The sequence below is a fragment of the Henckelia pumila genome, chromosome 3 (assembly GCF_033568475.1).
Source record: "Henckelia pumila isolate YLH828 chromosome 3, ASM3356847v2, whole genome shotgun sequence".
Lineage (NCBI taxonomy): Eukaryota > Viridiplantae > Streptophyta > Magnoliopsida > Lamiales > Gesneriaceae > Henckelia > Henckelia pumila.
In genome coordinates this window covers 171,760,934-171,773,338 of record NC_133122.1, presented here as the reverse complement: position 1 = coordinate 171,773,338, position 12,405 = coordinate 171,760,934, and positions in this window count along the sequence as shown.

Here is a 12,405-nt window from a genome sequence, read left to right as displayed (position 1 = left end):
ACTTGAAGAACGAAGACGGAGTTCGATCGACCGAACACAGCGTAGACGACGGGTTTGTTTCCTTTATCTTTTATTTAATTCTGAATATGTTGAATTTTCTGAACATATTTTGTTTTATTCAGAATTTTATTATGAACTAAATTTTTAGAGTCTAGAGGTCGGATGGAACCTGGTGTAGATGCTTTCATGAATTTTTGATTTTATTGAATTGAGTTTCTTCCAGATTAATTATTTTTTATAGAATTGATTGTTTTTTCAATTATCTGATGAATAATTGATTTGTAATATTTATTTGAAATTTGGCACTCGAGAGAGGAGATTTTGAATAGGACCAATAGAAAATACACTGTAATTATTTATATAGCTCAGGAGAGTGTATAATTTTAACAGAGTTTTTAAAAAGAACATTGTGTTGTGATAGATCACTGCGATAAATCTTAATAGGGATATTGGAATTGAATTATAGTTGATAAAAATTATTTGTTGCTCGGGAGAGGAAAATATTAAACTTAAGTGTTCTTGGCTATTAATTGAATGGAATTCATGAAACTAAATTGATTAGGATTGATCGTTGTTGAAACTAGGTGAAATCTATACTTCTAGACCATTATTATCTGATTGATTTTTTTTTTAAAGTTGTGTGCGTGCTTATCAAAACTTCATTGCTATTTTATTTTTTATGCAAAATTCTGAAAGTTTGATTTTCTAGATAAAGTTTGGACTATTTTAATTACAAGCACTGAATATTTTCACTTTACTCCCTGTGGGATCGATATCTGATTTTATCACTATATTAAAACTTGACACTCGTACGCTTGCGAGGAATTTTCACAACAAGTTTTTGGCGCCGTTGCCGGGGAGTAAATTTTGATTATTTTTTAGGCTTGTTACCAATTAGTATAGATTTTAATTTAGAGTTTTTTTTTTATTTTAATTTACTAATTAATTTCTTCTTAATTTTAATTGCAGTCTATGCGACGATCTCAAAGTGCGAATTCTTTACTATTTGATTCGGAGATCGAGCGCACTGCAGGTGCTTTAAGAAGAATCAGAAGAGAATAAATTGAGAGAATGGTTGAAGAGAATTTCAATCAAGCTCCCTTGGTTCCAATCAAAGATCACTTTAGGCCGACGATCCAAGCTAACTATTCTGGAATCGCTCGAGAAACCATCAATGTAAACAATTTTGAGCTAAAGCCGGCCTTGATCAACATGGTTCAATAGAACCAATTTAATGGGAGCGCCACTGCTGATCCTCACCTACACCTACGCACTTTCTTGGGGATAACCGATACGGTAAAAATTAATGGTGTGTCTGAGGATATTATTCATTTACGCTTGTTTTCGTTTTCTCTCATGGATCAAGCCAGAAGTTGGTTGCAATTGCTGCCGCTTGGAAGCATCACTACTTGGGAGGGGATGGTAGAAAAATTTCTTGCGAAATATTTTCCACCTGCCAAAACCACCCAACTCAAGATCGAGATCAGCACATTCAGGCAGATGGATTCTGAACAGCTATACAAGGCGTGGGAAATGTATAAAGAATTATTAAGACATTGTCCTAACCACAATTTTGCAGATTGGGAACAGATCGAGTGGTTTTACAATGGACTGAATGCGCCTACGAGGATGAATGTGGATTCTGCGGTTGGAGGTACCATTTTTGCTAAGGACCATGTGCAGGCCTATGATATGCTGGAGCAGATGACGTTCAATAGTTTCCAATGGCCATCTGAGCGTATAGGAGTCCAGTTGCCAGCTGGAGTGTATGTCGTGGATCCTATCACATCAATCACCGCTCAATTATCTGCACTGACTACACAGGTAGCTTCTTTGAATAAGATTCATGTTGCAGATTCAACTGGAGTTGAAGGATCATATACCCCAGAAGAAGTGAATTATATCAATCCTAATGGCTACCGAGGTTATGTAGCTTACAGAGGTAATCCTGTTCCTAATACTTATCACCCTTTCTTATGCTAACAATAACAATGTGTTGAATCCTCCTCTGGGATACAACACAATTAAGGGTGAGGGTAAGCCATCTTTGGAGGATGTTGTTAGTAACTTTGTGCAGGAATCAGGTAAGAGGATGGCGAGAACTGAGTCTCGCCTTGACAGCTTAGAGACGCACATGGCCAACATGGGTGTTGTACTTCAATCTATGGAGACTAGCATTGGGCAGTTGGCGAACGCACTAAAGGATAATAACAGAGGCCAGTTTCCAAGAATTACTGAGGTAAATCCCAAGGAGCAGTGCAATGCCATAGAGTTGAGAAGTGGAAAAGAAGTTGGAGTCCAAGAACCTGTTGTTGAAGAGAAGAAATTTGAGGAAAAAGTCGAAGAGAAGGAGTTTAAAACTGAGCCGAAACCGATGTATAAGCCTCCACTCCCCTACCCGCAGAGGTTCAAGAAGAAAGTTTTGGACGAGTAGTTCTCCAAATTCTTGGAGATTTTCAAGAAAATTCACATCAACATCCCCTTTGCTGATGCTTTGGAACAAATGCCAAACTACGCAAAATTCATCAAGGAGATGATGTCCAAGAAAAGGAGACTGCTAGAGAACGAGGTGGTAAATCTAACTGAAGAGTGCAGTGCGCTGCTACAAAAGAAAATGCCACAAAAGCTTAAGGATCCAGGGAGTTTTACTATTCCTTGTTCTATTGGTGGTTTTCATTTTAATAATGCACTTTGTGATTTAGGGGCCAGTATTAATTTAATGTCATTATCTATTTACAGGGCCTTGGAGTTGGGAGACATGAAATCGACTAAGATTTCATTGCAATTGGCGGATATGAGCATTAAATATCCACTAGGAATTGTTGAAGATGCTCTAGTTAAGGTGGATAAATTCATCTTCCCAGCGGATTTTGTGATATTGGATATTGAAGCAGATCATGGTGCTCCGCTGATTTTTGGACGCCCGTTTTTGGCTACTGCTGATGCCAAAATAGATGTCAAGAAGGGTGAATTGTCGATGGGTGTGGAAGGTGAAAGAGTAATTTTTAACATATTCATGAAGACACCTAGGCCACCCATTGAAGAATTGTGCTTGATTGAGCCAGTTGTGAAGCCGGTGGGATTTCCAAGAGCTAAGTTTGCGGTTGAATCGTCAAAGAGTAAAGCGCCAAGTTCATCAACAAAAAAAACCACGAAGAACAGGAAAGCAAAATTTAAAAGGCGGTTCGTGGAATTTATTTGGCGCGTGAAAGAGAAAGTAAAGACCTAACAACGGTGAAAGTTGGGCTGAGGACTTTAAACCAAGCGCTACTTGGGAGGCAACCCAAGCATTTTCTGTTATTTTATTTTATTTGCTTTTATTTTCAGTTTATTTAATTTTTGTTTTTTTATTTTTTTTTAGTATTTTATTTTCAATTTTTGAAGCCTAATTCTTCTCATTTTCGAGCATACGGCGTGCCCGCCCCATTAAATTGAGCGCTCGCGCCATACCTGAAGAAATTTGCGAGCAATAGGCGCGCCCGCGCCTCCCATTCGTTTCACTGATGCACGTAGAGCGCTCCAACACGCGCAATCGTGCTACTAATCTGCGCTCCATGAAGCGCTAACGCGCAACCACCAATAGCTCCTTCCTAAGCGCTATCGCGCCCACCACCCTGCGCCAACGATTCCCGTCTGTGCCACACCACAGCGCAATCGCGCTCCTAGCCTCTCCATTAGCGCAGCTACTAGCGCAAATGCTCTTGTTATCCGCGCAATCCAAGCGCCAACAGCAGCCACCTTCAGCGCGATTGCGCGTTACATCTGTTCTCCTACTTGCGCCAATAACCCATCAGCACTTCCTTTCATGCGCAGTTCAGCAGCTCATATGCTCCATACTTAGAGTAAGCGTGCAACAATCATCCCCATCAGCACCTGTGTAAGCGCAAACGCGCAACTTCCAACAGCCAGTAGCGCTCTTCACTTGTGGAGACCTCGGGTTGCTAATTTTGTCTTAGGGAAACTAATGATTAATTAAACAATTAATCAAACAATTAAAAGTAATAAACCAAGAGTAGAATTTTTTTTTTTTTTTTTAAATCTCAGAGCCTCGCTCAATCGGGCAAAATCAGCCGATCGAGCGAGCAAGAAAACAAACTTCTCGGGTCTGCACAAAAATTGGTCTCGCTCGATCGGGCAAAAGCAGCCGATCAAGCGAGCAAGAAATTTCACATTTTCTGCCCAAGAAAACAGGCCTCGCTCGATCGGTAACTTTTACCCGATCGAGCGAGCCATCTTTTGCTCAAATTCTGCTGCTGATTTATTGCTGTCAAAACTGTAGTACAAGTATAAATTCTCATCCAAATCAATTCTAAGCATGTTATACAATCTGAGAACATACATATAATCATTTCCAACAACTTGAGCATCTAATCATGCGATTCTTACATCAAACAAATAACATAAAAGACATTAAATCATAAGCTACACTAAAATCATAAGTGAGCTTCAAGTCTCAAGTCTTCTACAAGGTTTGATGTATTCTAATACATATTCGTTCAGCTATAAACCCGAGTCATCACGTGCTAAGTCTCGCTCCCAAGCTGTCAATGTCATCTCAAACCAGCTCCTGCCCCATCTGTTGTGATGCACACATACAAAACAAAACAACAGCCGGATAAACATCGGTGAGAAATCATTCTCAGTATAATCGACATATAAATGCGTTAAATAAATTCATATCAACTCTAAACATATCAACTCAAGAATAGAGTAAAGATAACGCATATATCGACTCAAACTTCAAATCAAAACTCAATTTATATAGCGCGCTTATCTCAAGAATTGATTCTTATCACTTCGTTGCCATCAAGATTCGTATCCGATCTTGACATGGATATCCATCTATCGTAGCCATTTCGGGCTAGAAAATAAGGTTAACCGCAACCTTGGCATAGAATCAATTCAATATACAATCATATCAAAAGCAATAAAGATCCACTACCTGTGATGGATCGACAACAACATAAGTTCTACCTCAAGAACAAATACTTAAACAAGTATGTGGTTTGTTCGGGATAACTCAAGAATAGTCGTTCTTGAGTTTCACAGTCCCTGACTCGCGATTTCGTCATTATACCTTTCATTCTCGAGTTGACGATGTTCCACATCTGGATAAAAATTACCACAACTCATAGCAAATCTGCTCATTCAAATACCATTCGATCTTCAAAGGAAACAACTTCAACTATCATCATTTCTTCTTCGGTTTCAAGTTGAGGTTCTTGAGTCAAGAGTCTCCTATTAAACTCTGAAACATATCATCAAAACATGTATATCAAACCTCATTCTATTCAATCATTTCAGAATTGAATCAAAATCATCAATATAGATTCAATCAACATCATTTCAAACTTCAACTCCTTCTTATTCGATATAACTCGGAGTCTTGAATCGTTAGCCTTCGAAACTCAACTGAAATCGAGAAATACAAATGCCATAACATTCATAACATCTAAACAACTATATCAACTCAGTTATAGGCTATCAAAACGATGTCAAAACATCAACCGGTGGCGTAGCGATTAAAAATCGAGAACCGACTCGGTATCGAATTCATTTCAAATCAACTCAATCATTCGTATCACTTATATCAGCTGAATTCATCATTCAATTAATCATATCAGCAGCTATAATCACATTTTAACAAGTCAAAAACATGCTGAAACCATGACAAATTCGTTTCTTAATTCATTTCCAATCCGACTGCGATATCGAACGGCATACGAACTCAAAAACACAACATAGTTTCATAATCTGATCTCTGCCATATTTCGTTCTTCAAAACATGCCAAGATAACAAAATACTTACATCAAATCGAAGCCCTCGTCGAAAGGATTCCAGAACATCTTTCGAAATTGAAATCGGACGAGCGAAACAAAAGTTACGGCGATTTGAAAATCGAAAATCACAAGAAATGGAAAGGTTTCGAGACTCTGTTCTAAATTTCTGAATACTTATGCTTCAAACACGTTAATATGCTGAGTAATCAACTAAAATCGGATATGTGTTGCATAATTTCAATTTAGTCCCTCAAGTCTTCAGTAATTGCAATTCAGTCCTCGACCTTCGTTTTAATTCAATTTCAATCCAAAATAATTTAAGAATATTAGAATTAAAATCAAAACTCTAAATATTCCCAAATTAAATATACTCGGATTAAAATTAAATAAATTTGGATTAACTCAATAATCCCGGCCTTTTGCACTTTAGCCCTCGAATCTTCGATATTCTCCAATCAACCCCTGATCGGGTTTCATCTTCAAAATACATCTTCTTTAATTTCCAAAATATGGAATTTAATCTCAAATTCCATAAATATTCAAATCAAATATTTATTCTTTTAATTTAAGAATTCTCGGAATTTAATTCTCAAAATCCGTAAATTCTCAAATTAAATATTTTCGGCTCGAAAATTAAATCTATCATTTCCATAACTTCTCAAATCAATATTAGCCCTTAATATGAAATTTAATTCTCAAATCTTATAATTAATAATTTAATATTTTTGGGCATTACAATTCCTCCCCTCTAAGAAATGATTTCGTCCTCGAAATCGTATTCATCCAGAATATCAAATCTAATAGACTGAATGATTATCTGAAGTGATTCTCACTTCAGTCATCCACTCTGCATTTCGTATCTCACTTCATCTTTCAATCTCTTGTCAGATTATTACTTCGAATCTGCTTCTATTCTCTTGTAATCAGTATCTATTCAGTTGTACTTTAAGTCATTGAATCTGAGCTGTTTCTTTCTTCAATCAAGGATTTGTCGAATAATCGACTTAACTCAGAATCTTTTCGACATATATCTCAAATAATTAAAGTACATCGGAAGAATCTTCTGATACTTCCTTCTCTTATTCTCATGGAACAAATCAGATCCATCATATCAAACTGAAAAGATTAAATCGTTCAATCGAATCATCAATTCCATCTGATATCTTAGTCAGTGAAATTCAACTTCAGTAACGACTTGTTTCTTTCTCGATATCATTCTATGCTCTGCATAGAAGATATATCAAGTCTACACTGTTATTCTATTCATCGCTTCAAAATCAATATTCACATTCATATTCTGAATCTGTATCTCAACTTCGTTCTTTCTCAATTCTGAATCGAATGATGTTCAGGAATAATTTTTACGCTTAACTAATCAATTTCAGCTTCAAAAGTTATATCTATCATTCAATTACTAATTCTAGTTCATCTTCTCTGCTTTCATTCCATACATATTCATATTCATCATCTTTGTGTTCCTCAAATCAAATCTGATCTAATATCAACAAATCATGTCTGATCTGATTTCATATACTTCAGTAGTATCATTTCAACACAAAGAAATCGGATTTCTTTTCATCATATCATCATAACATTATCTCAAAATCGATTCATTAGCTATTACAGAAAATATAATCATCAAGTGGCAATACATCAAGTCAAGTAATACCGAATCAGGTATTAAAGTTCTGAGAATATTCTCAATATCCGGAAAATCAACTCAGATAATCCATCAATCGATAATTGGTATAATGCAATTACATATAACCAACTCTCAGAACATCAATCAATCAATTGATGCCACATTCTATCGAATAAATCTAAAGTCTTAATCCTGACAATAGATTTTTATCATTCTTGTAATTTCATCATATCTCTATCTTCTTCACAGATCTGAATCGATAGCTGTTATTCACATCTCATACAGTGCATTCTACAAATCTGATTAGTCTATTCGAATTATTTCGTAATCAGAGTTTAACATGCTGTATTCACATATTTCAAAGTATTCAGATATTTTGATAATCGGTATCACATCAGATAAAATTCATTTCCGAATTTCAATTCATCTTTTCTGATTATTCTTCCACTTCAAAGATATCAAATTGCACCTCTACCTCAAAAAATACTCAAAGTCTTCGGATCATCTGTATTACAATGTAATAGTAAAACTCAATGTTTCAATCTGAAACATTATTTCTTGGCTTATTGTTCGTCTTACAACGAATCTAATCACAATTCAGTAAATTGATCATACAGACAAATTATCGTATCTAGTAATTTCCATCAACCTGTTCATAACTACCACCTGTTTACTTCACATAAACTGTTTCATCTTGGTAGTTTCGGAAAATATTCTTTCAAATCACAATCTCGTAACAATTTTGGAGTTTCTAAACTATCACTGAACTCATCTGGTCAACGATTTTCAAATTCATCGGAAACTCTCTGTACGTTTAACTTCGAAAACGTACTAATTCTGTTACTTCTATTTTCTTTATCGTCTGATAAAACAATTATGGATGAATATTGAATTTATTGTTGTGCAATTCTTCAAATTCTGATATCTCTTTTCGGAAATATCAGGCACAATCAAATAATCAATCATAATAGAATTCATTTATTCTGATCTGAGGCTTCAATTCATATCTCTATATGGCATTCTGTACTGAATTCTCATCGTTTCAGTTTACTTTCGGTGTTTCTTTCATCTTCTAAACAGTTCTGAATTGCTTTCAATCAAAATCATTCTGATTGGTCATAAATTCATCTGAATATTTAAACCAAAATACAAAAAATCTGAAATCAATTGATCGAATGTCTGTTTCACTCTTCATTTCTATTTCTCAATTGAATTCTAATAACTTGATCTCGTTTCAATGTGCTTTAATCCTTCCAAATCAATTCTCACTTAATTTGGATTACAGCGATTCGGACTGTTTTCGTATCTACCTCGATACTTCAAGCACATAAATTCAAAAGATCAATCAATCGCACATTCATCTCCTCTCTTCGTTCTATTTTCCAAATCTCAATTGGAAATTCTATCAGTTATGAGTCATATATATTATCCTATACTGAATGTATACATCAACCAATCAGTAACTTTTGAACTTCATAATCAGGAAAACTCACTTAAGTCAAGGTCATCCACAAAACAATAATATGAATGACAATATGCTAAGTGAAAACAACTCACTAGCATCTCAACTTAAGACAAGTAAATCAAATCAGACCCTAACAAAGAATAAGAGTCCATCAAAATCGATTGAGGTCGGTACCAAAACCTCGAACTTAATATCAAGAATTTCAAAAATCATGATTTATGATGTAATAACTTCAGTAAAATCAAATAAAGACTCATCTGTAACTGATTTTCATATCATCATCTATTTTGTAAACCGCAAAAGCAGTATTCAATTCATAAACTCATCAATTCTCTGATAAATTCTAGTTCACAACTTAAACTAAAGTCAAGAATCTTACTGAAATATATCTGCCATCTCTACTCATCGGCATATCTTTCAATTCTGGTTTAGATCATGAACATATCTAGTGCATTGAATATACTGATTTCGACATATTTCTGTAATCAAACATCATATATCAACCCGAAATCACGGAATCTTAATTCGAGATTCTATATCATCATATTCAATTGCATATTATGTTCTTACTGATCTAATTTAATCGCTTTTTATCATCAATTCTTCTACTCATCTGTATTCGATTATTGCATCATCATCTATCATGCAACATAAACAGATATTTCTATACAAACTAAATCATCTTCTGTTTCAGTTATCGAAAGAATAGTTCCATTATTCAGTTCAATTCACACAATCTCTTTTCTGATACAGAGGTGATCATATAATAAGCTTTCAGCTATCATGAATCTATTGCACCAATAATAGACAAGTCAAAACAAAATAAATCTGTTACCTGAAATTTCATTCTCAGGTGCAATTTCATTTTGATTCTCTGTATACTTCTGGAATAGAAATTGTAGCTAAATATGTGTTTTTCTCACGCACTATAGCATCTGTACAATTTCAGTCCTTTTGCTTCATCATTCAGCTTCAGTTTTATTAAACAAGACTATGTCTTTCATAACATGTTTCAGTCGTCAACATTTATTTAGAAATAATCTTTGAATTCAAGCCATAATTGAACAACTCAATCTTGAGCTTCTGATCATTTACAATTCAAAGAATCATAGTAGGCTTGCAAAGTCTAATAAAACATTCTTCAATATTCAAAATATTCAACTTCGAGATGGTATATTTTTCTTTCTCATTATTTCTATCTGTTGTGGCAAAGAACTATAAACCAAAATCATGTTCTAAGCACTTACCAACAAATTAATATACCTCTGTTCTTTCATCAAAATTCATCAGCTGATTGCTAGGTGAAAGAGTGGGTGCCCAGTGAGCCAACTTGTGGCTAAGGGCTTTGATGACTCTTTGTATAAACAATCTTTTGTTTAATATAATTTACACTTTTATTAATGGCAATGACTTTATCTTTCTTCATATTGTTATATTGTGATATACTATTGTTGTTTTGATAAAGACCTTGAATATAATATAGTGTATGTAAGATGTGGTAAAACATGGAGATGTCTATCATGAAACACATCTTATAGTCACTGTATATTCTAAACTGTTCCTAGTCGATTGAGCCGTCCGATAATAAGGATAAGGATCGCTCGAGTTTGAGACTAGCATTTGCGATGCAGAGTACCACGTTTCATTGGTAAGGAACATAGAGATGTTCGAAGCATGCAAATGGATATTCATACGATGAATGATCGAACTACCCTATCCGGACTTTCCAAGTGGTTATCACTTATCGAGTGGATAAAGTCCGCGGTTTTGGTTGTACACCATTAGTCCTTACTACTTGAAACATCATTGAGACTCTATATGCTAGTACTGTGCTTTGACTCGTTTACCGACTCTATTAGGGTCATCAGGTGTCGGGATTGGGTACAGTTACAACACATATAGGAGTCGATGCTTTGTTGTCAAGGATTCACCACATACTTGCGAGTGTGGATATCCTATGCGATCTGAGGAGATATTAGTGTGAAGAATCTCTGGCCAGAGTACATGATGTGATTTAAGAAATGGTTTCTTAGTAGCACATGCGATGTCACTATTTGATCTTCAAGATGTATTGCATAGTTATCGAATCTCGAGCGACTCTCGATATACCAATGGTTGTTGATTCGATTGGGATATATGGATGAAGGGACCGTACTGTACGCTAACCAAAATCTATTGGTTCTTGCAGGCACTATCAGTGATACCTAGGGAATCATGGGGCGATGTTGCTAGGCGCTCTTACCATGATTCGATGGGCAAGTCAGAAATTTTTGTTCCGAGTCACAAGGAGTTGTGAGCCCACGGCTAGCTGTATCCCTGAACCATTGAGGGTCACACAGAGTAATGAATTTTTAATCCCCGTTGAGATAGTTAAATTTAAAGAGTTAAATTTAATGAACAAAGAAGTTGGACTTCTTAATTATGAGTAGAGGAGTAAGATTTCCTAAAATGACATAGGGATGGACATTTTTGGAAATCACTGAATTCGGATTCAGAAAAATTTATCTTGACTTTAAAAGGTGCAGAAATGGTTTCTGTACACATTGGTGAAATCGGTTTATCAATCGGAGTCACGATGAATTTTATATTAATTTCTGAACATGCGGGCTTTGCTTGTCGGGCTTGAACTTATGACTAATGGGCCCTAAGCTGTTAGTGGCCTACATTATAAATAAGTTATTGCAGTACAGAAATTAAAAACAATAGGTCACAAAGTTTTCGAAAAACCCTAGTAATTTTCTCTGAAGTGGCCGACCCCCTCTCCCCTCTGCTCGGTAAAATCCAGTCTGTGAATTTTGAATTGCAGTCTGGTTTAACGGATCAAATTCGTTAATCTCTTCGTAGAAACTTCTGATAGATTTTCTAGTGCAATCTATCAGAGATATTAAATATCCGTTCGTGGACCTGATTGAAGAACAGTTCGTCCATCAGTTCCAGGGATATACAACAAGAGCAGAGCAATCTGTTGGTGTCCAAAATCTTGATTCGAGATTAAAGGTAAAAATTTATAATTGTTATTTAATTTTTACACACACAATTTAATCGTAAGGTTGATACCCATTATGGAATCGTTCCATATAAAATTTTTAAACTTCAATTGCATCGGGTATCAATCCTGATTGATCTGATCGCCGCGTTCTCCAACAGTGGTATCAAAGCCAGGTTGCTCAGATCAAGCGATTAAATTAATCGATTGTACAAAAAAATTTTGAGCCTCGGTTTTTGAAACAAAATAAATATTTTAAAAATAAAAAAAAAATTTCGGGCAAAAACCCGGGCAGCGATGGTCGCTGCCCCGGGCAGCGCACGGCGCTGCCCAGCGCAGCGCTGGGCGCTGCCCTAGGGGCAGCCGGGCTTCCCGGCCCGACCCCATTAGGGCGCGGGCAGCCCGGGAATGTCTCGGGCGGCCCGCGGGAAAAATTAATTTTTTAATTTTTAAATTAAATTTTAATATGTTAAAATTATATTTTTGGTCCGATCGAAAATTGTTTTTGATTGGTCCACGAGGCATCGGATC